The sequence below is a fragment of the Siphateles boraxobius genome, unplaced genomic scaffold (assembly GCF_051911475.1).
Source record: "Siphateles boraxobius isolate OS27281-9 unplaced genomic scaffold, OSU_SipBor_1 130, whole genome shotgun sequence".
Taxonomy (NCBI): Eukaryota; Metazoa; Chordata; class Actinopteri; order Cypriniformes; family Leuciscidae; genus Siphateles; species Siphateles boraxobius.
Window position 1 is genome coordinate 15,513,556 of NW_027508734.1, and position 27,019 is coordinate 15,540,574.

At 38.3% G+C, this 27,019-nt stretch overlaps 1 protein-coding gene across 6 annotated transcripts in view; it reads left to right on the forward strand.

Moving 5' to 3' along the window:
- The window catches only part of htr2cl1 (5-hydroxytryptamine (serotonin) receptor 2C, G protein-coupled-like 1), a 113,655-nt gene that overhangs the window by 45,480 nt on the left and 41,156 nt on the right, over positions 1-27,019 (forward strand). The window contains exons 2-4 of one of the 6 annotated variants that reach the window (XM_077228100.1): positions 8,783-8,993; positions 13,394-13,451; positions 19,608-19,744. The exons of 1 other annotated variant lie outside the window; for it this stretch is intronic. The gene's annotated coding sequence lies outside the window, so the exon portion shown is untranslated. The remainder of the gene's footprint in view (positions 1-8,782; positions 8,994-13,393; positions 13,452-19,607; positions 19,745-27,019) is intronic. 4 more of the 6 variants (XM_077228099.1, XM_077228103.1, XM_077228098.1 and 1 more) reach the window with 4 other exon arrangements.

Genomic DNA, 27,019 nt, shown 5'->3' on the forward strand with positions numbered 1-27,019 from the left:
AGAGGCCATCATGTGTTAGTTCAATCAGACAACACGTCGGTGGTCTCTTATATAAATCATCAGGGGGGCCTGCGGTCTCGCCGGCTTTACAAGTTGGCCCGTCAGATCCTCCTGTGGTCCCAAGGGAAGCTACTATCTCTGAGAGCAATGTATCTCCCTGGGTATTTGAATGTGGTAGCAGACTCCCTGTCGAGGCAGGGGCCGAGGCCAGGGGAATGGAGACTCCACCCCGAGGTGGTGGAGCTCCTTTGGTTGAGTTTCGGTCGCGCCGAGGTGGACCTATTCGCTTCCAAGGAGACCACTCATTGTCATCGGTGGTTCTCCATCACTCTTCCAGCCCCCCTGGGGTTGGATGCTATGGTGCAGCCGTGGCCGAGGTCACGTCTGTACGCCTTTCCCCCGATTGCTCTGTTACCAGGAGTTCTGGAGAGGGTCCGCCGGGACGGGGTCAGTCTACTACTAGTAGCCCCGTTCTGGCCGGCCCGAGTATGGTTTGCGGACCTGATTTCTCTCCTGGACGGTTCTCCTTTGGAGCTCCCGGTCAGGAGGGATCTACTCTCCCAGGCGGGGGGCACGATACTTCACCCCCGCCCAGAATTGTGGAAACTGTGGGCTTGGCCTCTGAGGGGGCCCAGCTCATAGACTCCGGTCTCTCAACCGAGGTTGTTGAGACCATTCTTAACTCCAGAGCTCCATCCACGAGGAAGCTTTATGCCTTGAAGTGGAAACTTTTCACTTCTTGGTGTGGAGAACACCTGCAGGACCCAGTTAACTGCCCAGTGGGTGCAGTGCTGGAATTCCTGCAGGAGCGCTTCTCCACAGGGTTATCCCCCTCCACACTAAAGGTGTATGTGGCGGCACTAGCTGCTTACCACGTCCCTTTCAGTGGAGTCTCTCTTGGGAGACACCCGCTTATAACTCGTTTCCTCCGTGGCACTTTGAGGCTGAGGCCAGCAGTTCGTACGAGGGTGCCGACTTGGGATCTGGCCATTGTATTAGAAGGTCTTTCCCTAGCTCCTTTTGAACCTATCGAAGAAGTTCCCGAGAAGTTTCTCACTTTTAAGACTATCTTTTTGCTTGCTATCTCTTCACTAAAAAGAATCGGAGATTTGCAGGCTCTGTCGGTTTCACCCTCGTGCCTGGAATTTGCACCTGGCATGGTTAAAGCTTTTCTGCATCCTAGACCAGGTTACGTTCCTAAGGTTCCTACTAATATTGTTAGACCTACGGTTCTGCAGGCTTTCTGTCCTCCTCCATTTATGTCATCGGACCAGGAGAAACTTAATTCACTCTGCCCTGTTAGGGCATTAGACGCTTATGTCCACAGAGCTGCCCTGTGGAGGAAATCAGAACAACTTTTTGTATGTTTCGGGCCACCCAGGAAAGGGTGTCCGGCGTCTAAACAGAGAATGAGCAAGTGGGTGGTTGAGGCTATCTCACTTGCTTATGAGTCGGCTGGCCAGCCTTCACCTTTGGTTGTCCGAGCTCACTCTACCAGGAGTATGGCTGCTTCTAAAGCTCTTTTGTCGGGGGTTTCCCTGAGTGATGTTTGTGATGCGGCTGGATGGTCTTCACCGCATACTTTTATTAAGTTCTATGACCTAGACTTAAGCTCTACCCCTGGGGCACAGGTGCTCTCGTCCTCTGTGCGCTAGTCTCACATGACGGTCATTTGGTCCTATGGCGACGTGGGTATTCGCGTTCCCGCAGCGTTTGACGCAGCTCGAAGTTCCCTTGAAAGGGAACGTCTCGGTTACGTATGTAACCCTAGTTCCCTGATAGGGAACGAGACGCTGCGTCGCTCCGCCATACTCCCGGCACTCCCGTTAGCGCTTCCTTCAAGCCTATCAGAAGCTAATGCGCTTGTGTTTTTGGGGTGCTTTATAGTTTCCTGGTCGATGACGTCACCCGCCTATGACGTTTCATCTCTCCATTGGGCTGATTCCATACGTGCTTCATGACGCACAACGCAGGGGCGTTCCCGCAGCGTTTGACGCAGCGTCTCGTTCCCTATCAGGGAACTAGGGTTACATACGTAACCGAGACGTTTCGTTTTCATGGACTTTTAGTATGTTTTCAATTGTTTGTATTTTCTCGCTACTCATCAGTCACCATTGACAATAATCCTCCATCACAGCTGTTCAACATTTAGTTTGTCACCACCATGTATTTAGTTCCTCCCTGTTCACTCTGTGAGTCTGCTATGGCTAAGTTTTCCAGAGTCACATACCACCTTGCTTTAGTAGGAAATACTTCGTAGCAAACTATTCGTCATAATGGTGTGGACTTGCAATTTTCCCGGTTGCAAGAATTAAAGCATAAACGTTTAGCAAGTGTAAGTTATTTTTGCTTTCCAGTGAAGGATCTAGCGACTAAAGACTGCAAAGGATCGTAAATATCGCGAAAATGCCACAATGGAAAATCAGAAAAATCTCTCTGTTTGTATTCGACATTTCAAACTGGATGACAGCAAACAGTATTCTAAGCCAAACGGAAGGGAAAAACTGAAAGAAAGTGCCGTTCTGTCAGTTTCTCCCAAAAGCAAAACACTGTATCATACAGGTAAGAAAGCTGCTCCGATAGTGATCCATTTTTACCATAATGCTGTTTAAAGTATAGACATATTACCACGATACAATTTTCAGTGATAAACCTACCCTTACGATAACTGTTGTGCTAATAATTCTCTGTCCGTGGGTGCGGATGCAAAAAAGTATAATCTATAGTTTTTACGAAAGCCCTTGAGCTGTCAAACGTCTGATTGATGCATTTTGCAACATCCAGACAAGTAAACCTGAATTCCTTGGTCCAGGTAACACAGAGAATGAGTAAACATTGTTCATTTACATATACTACTGTCATTGTAAGAATACAAAGTGGGTTGAAAGTTGGCGAAGTTAAACTTTTAAGGAGTAATTAATAAGTTATGTCATTATACGGATATTTGTTGGACACAAAGTGAAAAAGATCAGAAAAGAGTACAATGCTTCTTTCGTCTTGTAAATTGCTACTTAATACCAATTCTACTGTTGGTTATTTTCGCAGGGCTCTCATCCTCTTTATTGAGGGTCACATTGTCTTTAAAGGTAATAGAGCTCAAGCCTCAGCCTTGATTGGAAGCGAGATGTTCTGGGAGGAATGATTAATTGCAGTAGTTTGTTTGAAGCTCCAGTTCAAATATGTCCTCCCTCCACAATATCCCTTTATTTTCTCTCCCTCGAGAGGAAGTGCAAGAGGACCAAAGTCACAAAGGTGTGAAAGGCGTAACTTTGTGTGTGTGTATGAGAGTTTATGTGTTTAGAAGACCAGTTTGCGTCACCACAATGAGAGTGAACTCATATATATACAACCAATAACATAAAAATGATCGTAATTTTAATGATGAAAATGCTATAATAAAATCATTTAAATGGTTTACGGAATGTCCCCTTACTCTAGTCTACACAGTAAAAAACTGTAAAAGATCTAATGAAACATTTTATGTAATTTCACACTAAAATACTGTTAAAAGTTTTTGGAAGTGAATAAGAACAAGTTATCTTATAATCTACAAAACAAATTTGGAAATTGACTTAGAATTCTATATTTTCACTTATATTATTTATTAGCTATTTTTTTCTTAGTTCTTTCTAGTCATTTATGTACATAGGGTATTATGTTACATCCTATGTTGTTCAATCGATGTTTATTGTATTATTTTAGCATTGTGTTCCCATTTATTTATTGTGTTACCAATGACGGGATTTTGTATTTGTGTGCATGTGCACTTTCTATATTATTAGCATTTACCTCAGCTTGTGGAAAAGCTAATTGTGATTAACTTTTTATCAAGTGGAATTTTGTGTACCACCTGTGCTTTTAAGGTTGTCAGTATATTATGAAGGTAAAAAAAAAATGATTTTATTAATTTGGTATTTTATCATGTATTTCAGTTATTGAAATATATTTATTTAAATCTGTAAAACTAAAAATGTTGCTACCATATGTTTTTACGGTAAAGTTCTGGTAACTACAGCTGCCGTTCTTTTACTGTACGTTTCACAGATTTTTTTTCTTTCTGCAGTGTACGTGTTTCTAGCATGGCAATGGTTCGAGTTCTAAGAAAAAGATGCATGGTTTGAATTCACTTTGTTTTTGATAAAAGCATCTGCTATATGCATACAAATGTAAGCTGAAAGTACTTTAAATAAATTTAAAAGCATCTGCATGTAAATGAAAAGTAACCACATAACTAGTGTGGCCTTGTATGCGGTTCAAGTGCCGACCGCAGTCTCCCTTCAGTCTGTGGTGAGACCGCATACGGTGAGATTGACGCTGTCAGATAAACGGCTCAGAGTCCACACACCTGAGGAGAGGGGAGGACGAAAGAGTGATTATTCCTCCTCATTGTGTGTGTTTGACTGCAGAGGAATGTCAGCTGTGGTGTCCTGACTGACACTGTTCTGACTCTGACTTCTGTCCAGACCTTTTATCTACATATCACACCGTCAAGCACCATCTTTTGATGTTCACACTGACAGAAATTGATACCCCCTGTCAGATCTGTGCCCTTTTAAGGTTTGACCAAAACTGGGATGACAGGTTGAACATAAACTTCCATTCCCTACCATTTCCATTAAACCAAATCAGTTATCGAGTTAATGATGTGTTCTCTGAAAAAAAAATTTTGAGTGGTTTTTGAGCTTGCAAAACTCTGATTGTCGTTGCCTGGGCGTCACTTTGCAATTGCCAGGGTTTTCTGAGTGAGTTTAGTACATTGATATGCATTCACATTTATTAATTTATGCTTTTAATACTTGGGGTTTGCTGTATCCTTGGGCTAAAGTATATACAATAATGTGTTTTATACAAAAACACAATAATAATTGTGCTTTTAATAACCCCTGGCCACTATGGTGCCTCTTTATTGTTGTTTTTTATATTGTCAGGGAGACAGACTTGGATATTGATTACCTTTCCTCTGAGCCTTTGGAACCATTCACACACAGACAGACATTGCTGAGAAAGTTAGCCAGAAGCATCTGGAGGTACGCCAACACCGGCAACCAGTTCCTCAACAAATAATTGATATATTGGAGCTGAAATACTGGCCTGTGCAAAAGCAATTGGTCTATAGTCACTCCATTACAAAACATCCATTTAATAGATTTTTGGACTTGGACTAGGAGAAGAGCAGGATTAAAAACAGGCACTTTGCAACATAGCTGTGATAAATTGTTATTCAAAACTATTTGGTGATTTTCCAGGACAAAACAATCTAGGCAATCGCTTCTCTTGCTGTTAATACTTATAGATGTCTGGTGCAGATGTCTAGTGCTGTGCTGATTTATACAGCGAGGAGCTCAGCATGTTTTGATATTATTGTAAATGCATTTCTTGTGCATCAAACCATGTTCTCTGCTCTTTTGTTTCTCTGCCGATGAAGATCGTATTTGATTTAGTCTTTGAGTTTAGTGTTGATAACCGCATCTTGAATTATTTTTAGGGGTATATTTAAGCTCATTTAAAACTTTTTAGTAGTTGTTTACCACCCACACATGATGTGGTTCTGGCATCTATAGTCAACTGAGTGTTTATAATTCTGTGCTTGGTTTGTTATTGAAGCCAACTGTCTGAGTAACACTAATTATTGATGAAGATGTTTAAACAGTTTCATGGTGTGTGGCATATATTCTCTTTGTATTTTTTTTCAAATTTTTTTTTTTCTTTAAATCTTCATAGAGACAGAAACTAAAAACTGTTACAGACAGACTGGGAAGAAAGGTGCTGTTGACTAAAATTTGACATGGTCCTCCTAATCCATGGTTCTAACTTTGTTGTGCATATGTCATTATCAAATAAATATAGGCATGTATTAGAGACCTTCTTATATCACGATTCTCTCGTGGGTCAGCATGACTTTCAATCCGTTTCATGTATTTCATAGCCCTTCAAACCTATATTGGCCACTGGTAAAATAAAGTATAATGAAGTTTTATTCATATATAGATTGCTAAGCTAGATTTTTTTTAAATACGTAGTTTGGAATGTGCTAATGAGCTCATGTCAAGCCATGTCCAATTGAATCCTTTTTTCCCTGTTTTAATCCCGTTTCACTCAAAGGTATGCTATATTACATTTGCTTAATGGGGTGTGAATGCCACTTCATGTTGACTTTAACCTTTGTTGAACTGAAATCCATTAATTCAGATAAAATTCCCTAAGGAAACATTTCAGTCGGGCTGTATCAACGTAGGGCATGTACGTCTTAATAAGTGATTATCAGTCATGTATGAACACCATGTGATCAAAGGATACTGAGCGAGATTAATTATTCATATATTGAATATGTGATCCTTTATGGCTTCAATCTGTATAGATTTATCTCAGGGCTGAAGTAAATGGATGTTTGTAAACAAGCATGTTAAATCCCTGGTCTTTTAGGTGAACTATCCCTTTAAGGAAAGAGAGATGGAGAGCATTATGAAATGCAGACTGCATAAGCAGATAGTCACATCAAGTAAACTCTGTGAAGGCTATTGGTGGGGTAATTTAATGATATCGCTGGCCAATTAAGAGTGTTCCTCTGTTGCAGAGCTGGTTATGCAGAGGTGGCAGCACAGACATGTACGACAGCCAGAAAAAAGGCTGAGGGAAAATTTTGGAAGTACTGTTATACATATTCAAATGCAGTCTTTACAACGCAAAAAATCCATTGCCTAAATTGATGTGGATTACATGGAGAATTGTCAACAAAAAAAAACTAACCTAAAGCTAAACCAAATGCATGTTGGGTAATGAAGTGGTTAAATCAGTGTGTCGTTCATCCGGAAGAGCATAATGCCAGGGACCTTCCTGTCAGAGTTGCTAATGACTATGTTTATGAAAATCACTTCAATATTGAATCCTATTGCTGTAATACAACAGTTATCTGCATTATTTTCTGCAGAGAGAGAGAGAGAGAGAGAGAGAGAGGGGGGGGGGGGGTGGGGGGGTAGATGGAAAAAGAGAAAGACTGTAATTTTCTCTCCAGTCTTGGTTTGACAGGATCAATTCTTGTTTGTAATAATGGGTTCTGGGCGAAAGGCTGTCTGAAGACTCTCATTCAGAGTGCACACATTCATATGACTCATAGTTTTACCTCCTGTTTGGTACAAGCGACTCAAAACATTTGTGTGTGTGTCCGAGTCTTTGTGGGTTACTGCATCTGTAGAAAACTTTGGCTCAGGGCATTCCAAAAATCGTCCACTTGATGGTGAAGACAGTACATTTCATCCTACCTTGTCCCTTGAGGTAACACTTTGGATGTGACAACACACTTCTGTCACTCACTCTGTCTCTCTCTCTCTCTCTCTCTCTCTCTCTCTCTCTCTCTCTCTCTCTCTCTCTCTCTCTCTCTCTCTCTCTCCATTTTGCTCTCGCTTCCAAGGCAGACATATGGATGAAGCTAAAAAAAATCTGCCAAGAACATGTCAGCGCCATATTTAACCTTAAAATCGGTAGGGAACTATTGAGAGGAAAATGAAGAAGCTTCCATTGCAGGCACCATAAAGTCTTCTATAAATGTTTATACAGTAAGGGACTCTAATATTTGAGAGTGTTATGAGGAAAAAGTGGTGACTGAGTGAGATATGTGTCAAGCCCGGTCATGGATTTAACAGCGTGGTCAGTTCTGATTCTCCACTGAGAGTTATTTCTTTGTCTTGGTCTTGGTTTAAGCTTTGTTCAAGAAACCATCATGAATGGTGACAGATTTAGTCTATCATACCTGTTCAATGGGCTGAATCCGGATCTTTACACCAGAGAGCCAGCAAGCTGCAGACAGACTTCATTACGTGCACACAAAGAAATCCTCCTCTCTCTCTCAATATGCTCTTTCTTTCGCACCGATTCTCCAAGGTCTGGCCCTGTTCGCGTCAAATCAGCTCACACTCTTTCCTCCATGTCCTCTCATGCTTTTTCCCACATGCTCTCCAAGGACACTTCACACAAGTAAAAAGCTTATATAAACCATCCAAAGACAGAATTAAAGGAATTTAAGTGAATAAATAAATAAGAATGATAAAAGAAGTTCTAGGTCTAGTTGTAGTTAGAAAGGAATCAATTTTGAAAATAAAATTTTATTTAAAAAATGTGCACACATTCACTCTTATTCGTATATCGAAAATGCAAACGTTTCTTTACAGGGTTTTTTGTTGTTGTTTTTTTGCTGAAATGCTTGAAACGTATACTCATGTATTGACAACATTTAATTTAAAAATCCTTTTTTGATTTGAATGGCACTAAATGACAAAAAAAAAACATTTAAAAAAAGAATGTGAAGTCATTTGGAAAAGATGAGTTAAATGGATAAGTTGGAGCTGAGTGTGAAGACAAAGCAGCCAGCCCATAGCATGCCGAGTGGCACCTCATGAAGCTGGTGGAGAGAATGCCAAGAGCAAAGCTGCTATCAGGGAAAGTGGCAGCTACTTGAAGAATGTAAGCTAGGCGAAACGGCGCTGCTCATTCACACAGACACGCAGAATATAGATTTCAATACATATAGCAGTCTTTTGAGCTGTATATTCATAGACGCAAATAACGATTTGATTTATTGCACAGCTATATTTTTTTATTTATTCATCCATCTTTGCTCTTTTTACGTGACATCTGCGTTTTATTGTAAATCCCCTCTGCAACACGGAAACAATACGGCCTTAAGTTATAAATGGAATCTTTATTTTTTATCTTTATTTCTTTATTCTTTATCGCGAATATGAATATATAACATATAACATGTTCAACGTATTTCTTCCTTTTGCAGCCACTCTTCGTCCACATTTCTTGCAAACTGGATATGCATCTTCGCGTTCGTTTTTTGGATACCCAAAGTATTCCCACACTGCAGATTTTAACTTTCTTTTCGGCGGGGGAAATAGATTAGAATTCACAGCCTCTGTCTCAGACATTTTCACAGCTGTACATGTATGGGTGGAGTCTACGCAGTCAAGTGGAAAGAAGTTGCATATGCGCAGGTGAGATCTGGTTTCATTTTTTTCTTCTAAAACCGTGGATAAACAAATGTTCACGATATTATAATCGTACATGTCAATATCGCGATAAACCGGCATACCGTTACAAAGTGTGATAGTTTTACTCTAAGCTTTACTCTTATTCTGAAGTCTCAAATTTTTTTTAAATATATGAATGAGGTGTTGTGACCACTTTTGACTGGCAGAGTGTGTGTATGACATGTATAGTCGATCACCGATTCTATTGCCCATCCTTCACCGACACCGCATTGAATCCCTCTGGTCTCTTATTGTTAAACGGGTTTCATTACAGCAGACTAATTTACAGCAGTTACATGGCTGATTTTGAATGGAGATTGATTCTGTGTGTGTGTGTGTGTGTGTGTGTGTGTGTGTGTGTGTGTGTGTGTGTGTGTGTGTGTGTGTGTGTGTGTGTGTGTGTGTGTGTGTGTGTGTGTGTGTGTGAAATCGAGAGAGGGAGAAAGAGAGGGATTTTAAATGTTGATGGGAATAATGGAGAGAAGATTGTAATTTTTGCATCTGCCTGTCTTAACGCACCTCAGTTACAAAGCGTGACACACCACTCTCTTCTGAGACTAAAGCATCATTACTTTAGTCTTCAATGTCACATGATCCTACAAAAATCATTCTAATGTGCGGATTTAGTGCTCAGGTAACATTTCTCATTATTATCAATGTTGAAAACAGTTTGCTGTTTAATATATTATGTTCATTAAAATGTTTAATGAATAGAATGTTCAAAAAATTAACATTTATTTCAAATTCATTCAATTGACCACTTTCATACAATGTAAAACAAAAAAATGTAAATAATAATGATAAAAAATCTTACTGACCCAAAACTTTTGATCGGTAGTGTAGGCCGATATCTAAAAAAAATGTTTTAGAATATTTTTATTTATTTATAGGATAGACACATGTCCAAATTCCAGTATGGTTAATCCAGCCCTGCCAAGCAGTTTCATTATATGTTGATCTTGAGGACTTCAGCATGCATAAACTTTTCCTGTTGTTTTAGTTTTTTTTTTCTTTCAGTCAAATAAAAATGGACAATTCTCATATTTTTTTTAATGAAATTTTGCAGTATTTATTATAAATAATTTATTTGTGCATATCGTATTTTTTTCACATTCATGTGTCCTTCGTCAATCAAAATAACTTCCTCTTTCTCTTGCCACGACATTTTGTCTCAATTGATGTGGGCGGGACAACCTGTGACTCACACGAGATCACAGCAATATCAAACGACTATTATCTGTTTAATTCCTGATTGAAAAATTCAAGTTCTGCCCTAAATTTGTTCTTGTTCAAGAAGCCAATTCACTTGGATAAACGTCTATCACAACTTCTGTTTTATGCCGACTTTAAAGATAGGCCGCATACCGTACCCTCGGAGAGAGCGAGAAAGAGAGAGAGCGGGAACTGTCAAGGATACCCAGCATATTGAAGGCTTTGGGGTCCAGTATATTTACTTTTCCTGGCATTCATATGCAGACCACCTGTCTGAATAATTCATCGCAGGGACTCTGGGAGTGAAATGTTCTTCCCAGCACACAACAGCATTGAGTAACCAGAGCTCTGTAAGTGTAAGCACGCGCTGGGGCCCTCTGTCATTACATGACCCAACCGGAAGTCAACTCTGACTGCAGCACTGTGTTGTGAGAGCCGACAGATGTTCACACTGCATTTGCTTGACAGCAGGTCTGTTTTAGGTCTATAAAAGATTGACCTATAGTACTGGTTTTCATGGAAAATCTAGTGAGCTGTCTACACAGAAAGCAGTTTAAAAGTCACATTAGTCCTTAATCTTTTGTAGGTGTTTTGTATTATTGGTCCATTGTCTATTGTCAATAGCTTAACGATGTATGATGCACTACTACATCGTTCGTTTTCTCTTACATTCAGAGGTGGAAAGTAAAGGCTGATTTATACTTCTGCGTCGGACCTACGCCGGAGCCTCTACGCCGTAGACTACGCTTTGGTTTTAATTTATACTTCTGCGTCGTTGTCAGCGTTGACGCACGCAGAGGGAGTATGTGAAACCCGAGGAAGCGGTTTGAGCAGACCAATCACAGCGCTTGCGTCCACGTAGAAGAGACGCGTTGTTACATTTTTGGAGAGGTGCACGTCAGGGTACGCCGGAGGGTACGCGCGCTACGCACAGCCTACGCCGTAGCTACGGCGTCAGTTCGAAGCAGAAGTATAAATTGGGCTTAACGAATTACATTTACTCGCGTTACGTAATTGAGTCGTTTTTTTGTGAAGGCTACTTCTACTTTTTTAAGTAGTTTTTAAAATCTGTAATTTTACTTTTACTTAAGTACGTTTTGTTTGAAGTATTGTACTTCGCTACATTTGAAATCATATCCGTTACTGAGAAAAAAATAATAATACAAGGGAGAAAAAAAATCACACTCCGGAAACTACTGCATTGATTGAAGGGCGGGAGAACAAACGCGCAAAAATGATGACGCAGACTCAGCTGAAGCTGAAAGCGAAGCGCCCTCGAATTTTTATCAAGCGAATTAAGGCCAGTATGGAAATACTTTGGATGTAAAAAAGTGTGGTTGTCCTCGAGGATAGATATCCAATTTGCAAAAAATGTGGACACAAAGTGGCTGCAAAAGGAGGATACATAGGACACCATCCCTCCTGCAGATAAAGGTATGTCCCGATTATAACGTAAGGCCGAATGACTTACGTAATCGTGATGCAGAGGGAATCCCGGAATCCAGTCATGAAAATGGAATTTACATAACGCAGAAGATGTCACGTAAAACATGCAAAATGATGGATGGATGAATACATGGAAAGTAGAACTGTGCAATAAATCCAATCGCGACATGGTCTGTGAATATTTAAGCGAAAAAATACTGCTATGTAAATATATAACCTGCTTGTTCTGCGTTTCTGTGAATCGGTGTGAATGAGCTGCTCCGCTTTGTTTACTACATACTCAAGTACGCGTGGTGTTTCAGCTCTCACAAACAATTTGAGTAGTCCTACAAGATGAATACATGAGCATTTCCAGATCTGCTCTGAGAGAACGCCTAATGAGCATTTTCATCATTTTATTTGAGAAAAACCATTGTCAAATAGGCTTACACTTTGAAACATGTCTTCACTACAACCCGTCAAAATAAAAGTTTGGTTTAACTAAGAGAAATTATGACAGAAATATATTACTATTATAGGCATACAATAGAACGTACTTCTCAAAATAATAATAACAACCACACCAATAATAATACAATTTATTTAAACATTAATTAAGGCATATATTTTTTGTCCATGGTTTAATTTAGTAAATCTGTTTTTTGCAGCTCTTCCCCAAAAAATAAAAGGACACAAGTTTAAATTTTCATTTGATTGCCACTGTTTTTGATAATATATTTGGATTAAATCATAAAAAGAAACATTAATTTTCTGAATAAAATACATTTCATAGGACTATATTATTCTTAAATTTTTTTTTATTAATGTTAAAAATTAGTTGTTAATCTAATTCATTATCAATTATTGAATTTAATTGACTAGACATGCTCTATTGAAATTTTAATAAACAAAACAAACAAATGGTTTCAAGTTTGTTATAATAAAAGCATTTGTTCAACCCCCAAAAAACCTGTTTTCTTTAATTTAACTGTCATTTTAACTGATGATAATAATAATAATAATAATAACCATAATTTAATAATACCGTTTATTTAATAATTGATTAATACTGTAAACCGTGATATTATCTGAGACGTTATCATACTGTAAAAATCTCATACCATTACAACCCTACACGGGAGAGCCCCCCACCCCACCCCGCTGTTAAAAAAGTAACTCAGTAACTTTTACTTGAGTAAATTTTAAATGAGCTACTTTTTACTTTTACTTGAGTAAATTTTTAGACCGGTAATTTTACTTGTACTTAAGTAAAATTTAATTGAAGTAGTAGTACTTTTACTTGAGTAGAATATTTTATTACTCTTTCCACCTCTGCTTACATTACATGTAGTTATAATATTAACAAGTTCAAAGGCAAAGTATGTTGGTCATGAATAAAACAAGTGAAAAGTTTCAGTTAAAATAGTCAGTTGCCTAGCACACTACAAAACAAAGTTACAGTGAGGTTACAGCAACAAACCGCCCCCAGTTATTTACTTCAATTTCAGATGCAGAAACACAAGCAAATTAATAGTGTTAACTCATATTTGTTTTCTTACCGATGACAAGAGGTTCGCTATTAGCCTAATAAGCAGTCCAAAAACAATACAGCTCTTAAATAATGTCATCAGAGTACACATTAAAGTGGATGTGTGTCATTTTAATGTTCAGTGTTTAAATATGTTTCTTCCACAGTTTGATATTTATAATCATTGCTCTGTTTACAGATATTTGAACATCCCAGACCGCCTAGCTTAGCAACATTGACTCAACCGCAAGTTTTGGGTGAGTCTGTCTGTTTGTTGAACAATAAGGTGGACGGAGTGTTCAGGAAACCTGTTTAAAAATATATTTTTTGCAATTCTGTGATGGTGCAGAAATAGAGTACTGCAGTGATGACATATTTTGTTGGCCAAACTGGAAGTTAGCATCACCCTGGTTCCCTTGTCAAAAACCCAATAGGATTTTTCCATTGGCTTTTGGATTATTGCAGAAAATAAGCTTTGTGAACACCAAACGTTTATGATTCCAACACATTTTGTTCATCATGATAATCTTCACAAATAAACACAACTTGAATTAATTTTGAAGCCTATATACAATCGGCAGAAGTAAAAACCTAAACAAACTACTCACGGGCGCATAACGTTAAGCTTCCGACAACTCTTTCAGTCTTTCTCAAAACATTTCCCCTGAAAGTTTAAGTTAGAATAGATTGCAAGAGCATGATTATAGCGGATTAGTGAGTATGAGTTTACCTGTTCAGTGTGATGATGTTTAAGTCCCCAACAACCTCTGTAGTCGCATTTAGCCACTCGCTAGCAACCTCCTTTTTCAAGACACAAAAGCTTTTGAAAAAATTACAGGGGGTATTACTAATGTATTTTAATAAATATCTTGAGCTTGTTTCAATGACAGACCTTATTCAGAACACCCCTCAACCACACACACACACAGTAAAGCATGGGTATTGCGTGATTAAAGTCTGCATGGACCTATCTCTAACCAGCTGTCATAGAAAATAAAAAAATCTGTAAATTATTTATCTTCCAAGGTGTCGGTGGTTAAAATGACATGAATTATACATTGGCATAAACCTGCTGATACCTTCACATTTTAGAATTTGGATATATATTCTAAACCAAGGTGTGGGTATTTTTTTCAGTAGCTTACTGGCTGAATGGAAGTGATAGCACAGATCGATATCGGGTCCTATCTCACACAGCTGGGCGCTCGGCTGCTGTTTTTCTTTACCGTGCTCCCTGATTACTAAAGCCTGGCTGTCTTTTTTTGTGTGTGTGTGTGTGTGTGTGTGTGTTTGCGATAATGTTTGATATTTGTAAATATGACTGACTCTGATGGTGTATATGGTTTGGTATTGACCAACAGTGTGGGTTTAGTTAATGTGAATGTGTGTGTCTGTGTAGGCTTTTTTAAGTTCTGGAGGAAAATAATATTGAGCTAGAGTTGAGTCTTAGACACCTGGTAATTACTGTAGTGTGCTGTGACTCTTGAGATACTTTAGCTGTGAAGGACATGAAACCACACACACATGCACAAACACAAACACACTATTGCACAAACACACGTGTTCTTAAAGGCACACCAACATGCTGTGATTGTACCATGCATCTCAAAAAGATTTATTCTACTATAGTGGGGACTTTTTATTGATTCTATGATGTGTTCTGTCACATACAACTAAAAAAAGACTCACAAGCTTTTTACATTTTTACATTTTCTTTGAGTTAATATTTAGTATAATTAAAAGACGTTTTCCTTGAAGATATAGTTTATGGCACCCACATTGTAGAGAAAACTGGACCCATACACGCACACACACGCGCACACACACACACACACACACACACACACACACACACACACACACACACACACACACACACACACACACACACACACACACACACACACGATCTGAGGCTGATTACAAAGTTAGGATTGCAGTTGATGGAAGAGAAGTGGTACTCTTCACCTTAAGAGAACCTTGAGGAAGAGGAGAACGAAAGAGAGGATCATGAGATATTGCCCTTAATTGGACAGAGTCATGGAAGAAGTGAAGAGGAGGAGAACAGAGAGTAATTGATTACAAATGAAAGACAGTTGTACGAGAAGAGAGTTTCATATTAGAAGACAGTGTGTTTCAGAAAGAGAGATTTCTGATTGCTGGCGACCAATATAAGGTATGTTTTGCTTGCTGGGATAAACATGGGAGGATGGTTGCTGGTTTGCTGGTCCCCAACATGGGAAGTTTTGCTTGAGAGCAGCATGACTGCTGGTCCACCAGCAGAAACCAGCCTGTCCAACATATATTTCATGCTGGTTTATGCTGGATTTTTCACCATAATGACAGAGATGATGATGATAACAACTGGATGTGTTAATGAAAACATTTGCAAAACTTGATGACCTCTTGCTAAGATATTGGAGGTCATTCCCAGAGTCGATATATATAAAAAAAAAAGTAATAATAATAATCAAAAAAAATAATTCATGTAATTAAATTCAAATTAAAATAATTCAATTCAATAATTCATAATTCATGAAAAAACTACTAAAAAGGCTTTATGACAATTTCCAAAGTAATAGTAGACTGATCTCAAATTTGATGAATTGATTTTTTAAAAACAATAATGAAAATGGCAATTAATCCATATCTGCGATGAATGAATGAATGAATATATACATTTTTATCTATTTTTATAGATAAAAAACAGTACATTTTCTGTGTCACATACATGATGGTAGAATAAACGCATGATGCAGAATATCTCACAATAACTTCTTTTAATAAACTAGGAGAATATGCACAGAATGCACATAAAATAATTTAACATTATAACACAAACTAGGACAAAAACTGACATTATCAAAACAGGGAGTATAAATACACAGGGAAAACATAATGATAGACTGCTGAACGTAATCGATTACAAAGGAGACGAACTAGGAAGCAATCAAAGGCTAAACTGAACTGAAGCACAAATAACAAACATAGGAATGAAAAGAAAACTAAACAAAACAATAATCCTGAAAGTCTGCTCCTAATGTGAGGTGTCATTTATGTCTATAGCACAAAAAGTGCAGGATGAGTTACGTGGCAAATTTAGTTCTTAGGATGCTGGGGGTTGTTTAAATTTCTTACACTATATGGTGAAGCTTGATGATCATAATGCCACAATAACAAAGACTAAACCATGGCTGTTCAAAAGTAAATCTTTGGCAATCTTCTGGTGTTTGTTCTTGCTGGTATCTATGAATTGCAGATTTCCATTTCAAAGGGCAATTTTACCCCCTTTGGGGGGGGGGGGGGGGGGAGGGGGGGGGGGGGAGGGGGGGTTGCTATATTCTCTGCCTTTTCGTTCTGTAGCGCACCACTCTAAATTTGATACAGACAGATCAGAAATCTTTTAAGGCTGAATGAATGAATGAAAATTTCTGCGAAAGAAAGAGTGATGGACAGAGGAATTTAACACCTCTCTGCACGTGTCTCTCTGGGGGCTCTCCTTCCCAGCATTCCTCTGGAAATTACACCTGTCAACCTACAGACTATTGGCCAACCTGACTCACAAGAGCAATGTAATATTGAGACGGAGAGAAATGGATGGATAGATGGATGGATGGATGGTTGGATGGATGGTTAAAGATGGAGAGACTGCAGGATGCAGGGTGCCTCAGCGTTTGTTGTTGGAAACAACAAATGTGTCCCCACATTAAGTCCTTGAATTTGAGGGTATTGGACCTGGAAAGTCCTTGAAAGGTCCTTGAATTTGAAGTTAACCAAGGTGTGGGGAACCTGAGGATGGAATGATGTCCAGTAAGTTAAAAGGACGAGTTTGGTGATAAATGGAGAGATAAATAGATACGGGAGATGGAACAAGACAAAGGATTCGTAGACATAGTGGGGGAGAGTAATGGAACAACAAATCAAATCACTTAGAACAACAAACCACTTAAAAGGAAAGAGACGTTCCTGTCTGCATTAACACTCCAGAGAGGCCAGGAAATGGATGTGTCCAACATAGACAACTGAAAAGTGAAGACAAATCACTTTACTAACAGCACAAAGTCAGACATTAGTGAAAGAGGGTAGTCTGGACACACTTTACTTTTTGAATAGATCAGAGTTTTGGCACTGACGTACGGAATAATACAGGGGGTCTCAAACTGGGGTCCAGGGGTGCATGGTATTTATTTATTTTTATTTGTTTGTAATATATATTTTTAAGAATATATTGTTTTTACAAAGTATGGGGTTGATAAAACTATTTCAGATAAAAAAAATGGCATGTAAAAACAAGATGGAGTAGTTGGGCGCTTTTCCACTGCATGGTAGGCCTACGGTACGGTTCGGTTCAGTTCGGTACGGCACGCTTTGGCGCTTTTCCACTGCATGGTACGGTATGGTATGGCTCGCTTCAAATGGACGTCTGTTGAGGTTCCAAGCGTACCGTACTGACACTAAAATGTGACGTGAAAACACTGCAGATTGGTCAGACAGAGAGACTCGCCGCTACCAGCGTCATTGTATTTGCGAGACCGTTGTAGCACCTGTTTTAAAACTACTTGCTTGACTTGCTTGAAGAAAAATAACTTCCAAAAAAGAAATGGCTGAATCAGTGGACGAGAAGTCCAGACATACCTCTTGTTGGTTGCCGAGGAGCGGATAAACTATAACGATCAGTCATAATCCCACCCACTTTGAAGCGGTACTAACTGCAGTGGAAAAGCAACCGAGCTAAAGCGAACCGTGCCGCGCCGAGCCGAACCGAGCCGTACCATGCAGTGGAAAAGTGCCACAAGTGGGCTGTCTAAATAGTCAAAATAAGCGGACTAGAATTTATGCCGATGTTAATCAATTTCAAAACACCATATAGGTATCCATACTTCAACATACAGTACTTGATGTAACTATGCTGAAGGGAGGGTTTGGTGCCTCTATGTGTGCATTTAAAGGTCCAAATTCACACTCACAGTCATCACAGTCACACACTCTTGAAGTAGATTAACAGAGGACTCCTCTTGAAACACACACACTTAACGGAGGGCTCAGCTTGGGATAAAAACATCGCAGGTCACTGCATTCTCTCCTCCACCAGTGCTCAACTGAACCCAGAAACCCTGGCAAACAGAACACAAAACTGGGTGACGGGGTATGTGGACCCGGGCCACACAGTCACAAAACAGCTGCTTTTAGACTGCGGCATGATACTGTAGATAGATGATAAAGTTACTTTACTTTATATTTAATTTACTTGAAGTACCCCCTGAGATTTTAAGTTAATATTTCAATAATTTAACAACACATTTGCATTTTCACTGTTCTCTGATGTTGGTTTATGGTTAAATGACATGCAAGGTAAACAGATCAAATATTGAATATGTTTTTCAGTAAGTGTTTTTATTTTGATTGTTTTTATTTTAAAATTATTCATAGGGCTCCACAGCTTGGACAAAAAAGAATATATTGCAATTATTTTGTCTTATGACAGCAAAATTACATTTCATGTCATGAAAATATTTCATACTGCTGCTGCTGAAACCAACTTCTTTCAGAGTCTTTATTATTATTATTATTATTATTATTAGTAGTAGTAGTAGTAGTAGTAGTGAAGTCAAGTAACTTTTATTTATATAGTGCTTTTTACAATACGGATTGTTTCAAAGCAGCTTTACAGTGCTAAGTATAATTAGTAGTAGCAGTACTTTTAACTGTAATTATAAAAAAATAAGAACAAATATATTACTGCATTGTAATAAAAAAACTATTATTTTACACTACAGGCTATACATATTTATGTCTTAAATTCTTCACTTTGAAATGTTCAAACCCACAAGCTTTTAACATTTTAAATCCGTGAACATTTATTTTGGCAGAATACTGGTGAACTTCAAACTTCTGTCCACAGAAATGTTGGACATTATGCGAATGTATAAATAAAGTGAAACAAGTGCACATTGCATTCCCAAAATGCAAGTTAAACCCACTGGAGTTACCTCACGAAGCCCCATTTGGGAAATCCTGCTGTAGACCCACAGGACTGAGGCTTCTGTCACACATGCAGAATTTAATAAGATTTCTCTAGTTCACATCCATCTTACTTCTTAAAAAAACATGAAAGTAAAGAGATTTGGTTTGTTTTGCGTAAAGGAGGGGCTTGAGCATAAGTGCTAAGCCCACGCCTGAACTAATTTACGGATTAATGTTAATATAAAGTAAAGGCATTAAAATAACGATTGGGGCTGAGGTAGTACAGGGATGCTTGAAGAGCTGTCACAAGAGTGAGGTGAGGATTGTCTTAAAATTCTTTTAGATGATCTCCTGTAGTGCAAGCAGTAGGGCCGAGGGTAGATTGTTAAGTAATTCTTGCATAGCTTTGGATTTTATCCTCTGTAAACAAATGTTCTCCTATGTTGCAGGTGTCTTAGACTCCATGAGGTTTTTCTCCAACACTACAATTTCCGTGTTGTTACTGCGTTCACAAGCCTCACAAGCCCTCCGGGGCTGCTGCAGGAAACCTCCTCACAGCATGTTGCTTCCGACACCATGATTCACAGTAGGGACATTGTGTTTCCTTAAATAACGTTGCACAGTATTTTGTTTGATGCCATGCTTATGACAAATATGATGTTTAGTAGTGATGCACCAAAATGAGTTTGGGGTAATTAAATTTGGGTAACTATATGTTTGCTGTTCAGGGTGTTGTGTTCTCAGTTGATAAATTAAGCCAGTCATAGTTCTTCAGCAATGAGCCGCCAAACAAATTTTACAAATTGCTAATTCAGCATCCTTCCTGGTCACAGTGAAGCATTGCTGACTTGTGTCATCGGAGAAGCACTAATTAAAAAAAAAAAAAAAAATATATATATATATATATATATATATATATGTGTGTGTGTGTGTGTGTTGCTGAATCAATAGTGTTTAGTCTGATTTTCTTCTTGCACCGTCAGGTTTTGAGGGCTGCTTTAGGATTTGCAGCTGTGCCATACTGTTCCCATTTCTTAATTACTGACTCATCTGTTCTCTAAGGAATACTTAATGACTTGGAAATGTTCTTGTATTCTTAAATGCCTTGTGCTTTTTAATTATTTTTTCGCAGTGTTGCGTGGAACTGTTTTTTTCTTCTTCTTTTAATCTTTATGCTTTAAGGTGTCCAACTAAACTTCAGGTACATAAGTACCTTTCAGATAGAACTGCATTTTTATTGAAATCATGATGTCTCAGGTGATTTCCATTTAAAAAAATATGTGAGTAGCCTACTAAAAGCCAATTGGTTACTTTACTTCTGTTGGATTAATTTATATTGTCATTGGATACTAATGTGTCATTCAAGTTGAAAAAAGTTTCAGAGCACATGAATGACTAAGTGAAGTCATACTGTATTTACGTATGGGTAACTTGGAATTCTAGATGATACACAAGTTGCCAAGTTGTGACGTTGGAAGTGTTGATTTGAGAAATTGTGGAAACACTGATCTATAATATAGGTAATATCATATAATATATATGTTATCTAGATCAATGAGTGCAAAGCAAGTCTGTAGAAAATGTGTGTACCTTTTGGTCATTTGATTTTGTACTTAAAAATGATTTTAATTAAATGAGACACAATGTATAAACAATTTTTTTACTCATGAACCAAAAATTAAAAAAAAACATCTGTCAACCAGTTTTGCCTTTCACGTTTGCAACTGCAGCTGGTTTCTTGAGGGGGGGAATAGAGGGGGGAATAGAGGAGGGAGAACCCCCCCCCCCCCCCCAGCTTAGTACATTTACATTGGCTACCGGTCAGATTTAGAATTTATTATTAGGTTTAACTTTTGTATTTAAAGCCTTACATGGCCTGGCTCCATCTTAGATTACAGATCTTATTTGTCCCTACTCCCCCCGGAGATCTCTTAGATCCCGTTGTTCTATTGTCTCGCTTGAAATCTAAGGGTACGTTTACACAACAACCATATGCTTAAAACTGAGAAGTTTTTTTCCTTTGAGTTTTCCTCGTACAGACGACACCATTGTCAAAACGATCCCCATTCACACAGATCCGTGAATAAAAAGATTTTAGTTGAAAACGGTGTGGTGTAAACAGCCCCTAAAAGTTAACAGAGCTTTTTCTGTAGTAGTGTCTCGGATTCAGCCAGCATACCATCAGCACCGGGTCCTTCAGCTCCACCCACCCGTTCACAATCACCAGAATACTAACCTGCCACACCTGTCGCTCCCTCATCAAACAGCATTCATGAGCACAAAGCTCAAACTCACTCATTCTCCGGTCTCTTCTCTAAATGAGAGTGAACCGACTACTCGCCTGTGTTTCTTTATCCTCCTTAAGTCACCTGTCTATCAGATTATATCTCATCTGTGTGCTCATCTTCCATCCTGCAAAGAGAAAGACTCGTCAGTTACGTGTAACTGCTGTCCATTGAACTGCTAATGCTCTTCACTTACCCGTTTGACGGTACAAAAGATCGAAACCTATCTGTGAATAAAAAACCTGTTCAGTTAATCTCCATGTCTCACCTCCTGTTTCATGACAATTATCCTCAAAAGCTGTGGATCTCGCTACCTCAGTCTGTTAGATTGTCTGCTTTACTACCAGCTTTCAAATCGTCCTCGAAAATGTACCTCTTTTCACAGGTTTTAGCTTTTAGCTTTTTAAGGCTTGTTTTTTGTTTAATTTCTTTGGCTATTGTGAGTTTTTAATTTTAAACGTTAGTCTTTCTTATGGATAAAGATGTTTACAGTTTTTTACAGTCGCTAAGACACATTTCTCAATACTTAGGTCACTTTTTTAACTCTTCACACAGTGAGTACAACAGAAGTATATGTGGGCTAAACTGTGGATCATTTATCATTGCTTTGGCACAAAATGCATTCAATGACTACATCTTTCAAATTACATTCATTCTTTTCTCACTTCGACACAACAACCGCCAAAACTCTGTGAACTTACAGGCCAATTTGCTCATGCTTAAATACTTTTTTCAAAACTGGTAAACTTATGTTCAAAACAATAACATAATACAAAACTGAATATGATTTCATACAATTCTACAGTAATATTTTAATGAAATATATTTTAAATCTTAAAATTAAATGCTATAAAAACAATTGGACCAACCACAGCTGATTCCCATTGTAGATGAACATCTACACAGGTGTTACTCTTTCAATTTACAGTAATCAATTTATTTTTAACATTTATAGTTGTGTGATTATTTATTTTTATCATTAAGCCTTGGTCAGCTTTCATGTTGCTTTAAGGTGCTATATAAATACAAAAAAACTTTGACATTGACCTTAATTCTTGTTTTTATGTTTTTTATCGTGGAAAAATGTATATTCCTTCTTCTTTTAGATAGTTTGTACTATATAGACATTCATAATTTTATTTCAGAACGATGGGGAAGATAAAATGGCTTAGTGAAATGGCCATTTTTTGTAAAGATTTTTTTGTTTTTTTTGTGAAGATTTGTACCATTTGTTGCAAGCAGCGCAACAAATAGTAACATGATTTGTCATCTGAAAGTATCAGGCGATTCTGGAGTAGACAGATTCGTTGACTATAATAGGGTTTTGCATTTCAGCGCACACTCTGTTTCTCACACTGTGACGAATGTAAAATTAAACTATGCCTGTTTTTGATGCAAGAAACCTTGACTAACATTATAAGTGGATTTCAGGAGAAACAATCATATAAAAGAAACAGCTCCAGATCAAAGATGTGAGCAAGTGTGTGTTGTTCTGATTGGTGGGTCAACTGCAACTGTGTTTATTTGCGGATACACATCCAGAAGAATCTATCTCACGCTATTTGTCAATTCTACAGTATGCCATTCTCTATCTATCTTATTTATCTCTCTGTATGTTTTGTGTGTGTGTGTGTGTGTGTGTGTGTGTGTGTGTGTGTGTGTGTGTGTGTGTGTGTGTGTGTGTGTGTGTGTGTGTGTGTGTGTGTGTGTGTGTGTGTGTGTGTGTGTGTGCGTGCGTGTGCGTGCGCGTGTGTGCGTGCGCGTGTGTGCGCGTGTGCGTGCGTGTGCGTGTGTGTGTGCGCGTACGTGTGTGTGTGTGTGCCACTATAGGGGAAATCGATGTAGTCTGAGGGAAAGGTCATATCTGTCTCTACAGTTAATTAGTTACTTCAAACACCCTGCTACCAACCTACAAACTTCTCAGTCTTACACACATTGTTTTATGTACATAAGATGATTTTGCTTTTATCGCTCTGGAGATGTCAACTTTAGAAGAGGAGAATAAGGGATTTTCTCACAACATATTTATAGCGCATATGCCATTTTAGATTAAAGTAAACCGTCTGTGACAACTGACCGGATTTAAACAAAAACTAAATGTGACACAAGCACAGTGAACGCCTGAAGCTATGCCCATGAGAGAAGCCAACTCAAACAGCTCACCTGAGGTGTTTTTAGCTATTTGGGGGTAAGACGCTTAAATAAGGGACAAAATGCATCCTATATGGATTTAATATGAAACGCAAGTCCGTTCCCTTCAGTCTGGATTGATTCCTTATTAGAGAGGATGGTTGGCAGTCCTACTCATTACAAGCATTTCCTTGTTTGTCTGTGATCTTGTCTACCTCTGTTACATCTTTACTCTCTCTCTCTTCCTTATGCCAGTCCTGTTACTCTGTATTTCATCATTTAGCTCTATTTCTGCCATATGAATGCCTTATCGCCCATGTGTCATATCACCACAGTAAATCACAGGTGTTTATAGATATTCTCCAGATTCTCCAAGGAGCAATTTCGCTTAAATTGGTTCAGTGAATCAGTGGATACTGGCCAATGTCTTCTGAGAGATGCAGCACAGAGTTGGATAATGAGAAGGCCTAATCAATCACTAAATCACTGCGTCTGCCGTAGGAGAGATTTGAGGCGCCCTCTGACCACACACACTACTGCTTTTCAGTTAGACTTCTATTGTTTTATATAGAGCTAATGACATTTTCTATCCTCTTACTCTAAACCTAATCCTCACACAAAGCTTTTTGCACTTTTAGATGTTAATTAAGTTGTTATTTAGTGTGTTTAATAAGAGATTTTCCAAGTGGGGACTGTTGGCTGATTTACATAATGCATAAGATTTCAGGTTTTAGTTTCATTCTGAGCAGTGGCGCCTGCAGCCGTACGGTTTTGCATACTGTGTGTATACCATGAGATTTAATTCATTTTTACATATATTTTAAATTGATTATTAATCTATCTGTGTACACTCGTGGCATATTTAGAGGGCAAGAGAGAATAAGAATAAATAAAGGTGTGTGTTTGTGTGTTGTAAAGTCAAATGTGTGTATGTGTGTGCATGGGTGAAAATAAATTTGATTGGCTATTTTAGTTTTGTTTAATTTTTCCACACACAAAAAATGACATTACAGATAGTTCATATTTAAAACCAGGTTGAAGCAAATACGCTCATTCAAGGATGTGCATTTATTGCTTAGATGGACCAAGACAAACAACGTGATAAAGTTTACTCTCTTGACTTAATGCTACTGAACTGAATATACAAAGCAAACTGTTTGCTAAAATAACCACATCGATAACAATAAACACTGAAATAAGAGTGCGCGGTTTATCTGTCAGTCAGATGCGCGTGAAACTTGTGTTTGTTACTATAACAAACCTTGCGCATTTTCTTTCAGAACCATCATTGGCCGGTAAAAAGAAAAATAGAATACATAAAAGCTTTTATTTAAAATGAAGAAAAGATAAACACCCACACGTCATGTGAGGTATGATATAAAAAATCCTGTGAATTTAATATGAATAGTGCAATGAAATTTCAATCACCAGTGAACTAGCTAGAGTAGGAGAACAATCAGTGAGTGAGTGACTGGAGGTAAAAGCTTTTTTATTTATTTAATTTTTTCATTCATTTTTAAAAATCATTTTAAAAATGATTTAACTGTTTTTAAAAATCTTAATTTTTAGATAAAAATGTAATCATTTTATCTTTGTGGATATCCCCATATTGAGACTTTTTCAGCTTTAGCTTTATAAAGTATAGCTTTGTAAAAAGAGTCTTTCTCATGTACTGTACAAAAACACAGTTGTTTAGCATTGTTTGAAGATTTGTTTTAACTCTTTCTCACACACATCCATGCCAACAGCCTCTCTCCTGCAGAACTGTGGGATCTTGTGTAAGTGCTTTTTGGATGTGGGTTAGCAGGGCATGTTTCCTCCGCCTGTTACATAAGAGCTGGGATTTTAATCAACTCGCTGTATTCCACACACACTCCATGAAAACATCTGTAACCCAGCCAGCTCTGAGATAACATTTCTAGCATATCCCCAGGGCTTCTGATGTGTTTGGGTTTCAGGTTAGAGGAGATATGATGTCAAATGTAATGACATTTTAAGGATTTATGGGCAATCTGCTTATTTATTGTAATCTGGGAATTGTGAAGTTAAAGCTACTCTAAGTGATTTCTGTGCTCCAAATGGCATTGCAAAAGTAATGGCTGTTTGCAAAAAGATGTTCCAAACATTCCCCCATATTCCAATTTACATCTAAGTTTGCAGATGTTTTTATCTAAAGTTTCAGATATTGTATCTGAGATAAATTGGATCAGTTATTAGATTTCCAAGGAATCAAACCCATGATGGCAAATTTTCTGTTTGGCTGCTATAACAAGTTCTGCTTTCATAGATGTGCTTGTCGGATGTGAAATTGATATGAAACCCCAAATGTGCATATTGAATGCAACGTCAGTCACTTTGAAATACAGGCAAAACTGTCCAATGGCAAACAAATCCACACTAGTAATTCAAAAACATGAGTCACAAGAATGAAAACAATGGTCATAACAGTAATCATTAACAATGGTATGGGAGAACTAGTAAGGCAGTAGAACTGGCAATACTTGGCAATGTGGCAGTGTGAACATGGCTTAAAGGGTTTGTTCACCCAAAAATGAAAATGATGTCATTAATGACTCACCCTCATGTCGTTCCAAGCCCGTAAGACCTCCGTTCATCTTCGGAACACAGTTTAAGATATTTTAGATTCAGTCCGAGAGTTTTCTGTCCCTCCATTGAAAATCTATGTATGGTATACTGTCCTTGTCCAGTAAGGCAATAAAGACATCATCAAAGTAGTCCATGTGACCTCAGTGGGTTAGTTAGAATTTTTTGAAGCATCGAAAATAAATTTTGTTCCAAAAATAACAAAAACGACGACTTTATTCAGCATTGTATTCTCTTACGGTTCTCTCTCGGACTGAATCTAAAATATGAGATTCAGTCCGAGTCTAATCTGAATCTAAAAAGCTCTCGGACTGAATCTAAAATATCTTAAACTGTGTTCCGAAGATGAACGGAGGTCTTACAGGCTTGGAACGACATGAGGGTGAGTCATTAATGACATAATTTTCATTTTTGGGTGAACTAACCCTTTAAATACCAGCTGAACTGGAAATGCCATGACAAGAGTTGATGTGGCAGAACCAGGAAGTGACAGAGTTGACAATAATTAGGTGAGGGCTCCCTCTGGCGGACCGGAGCCTGATCAGATGTTACAACTATAAATGCTGGTTAAAATTTAGGGCCCTATCATACACCCGGTGCAATTCGGTGCCAGGCGCAAGGTCGAGGAAAGTGTTTTTTTGCTAGTTTCAGCTTGAGCTGAAATAGCACATGCATTTGCGCCCATCTGTTCGCCCATGGGCATGCAGTGCTGGTCTGAAAAGGAGGTGTTGTTGGCGCGTTGCTATTTTGAGGCAACTGAAATAGACTGTGCCATTGACCAACAAAAACCTGATCTGAAGTCAATGGCACAGTATTATTATTTTTTCGTTATTTAAAGGTCG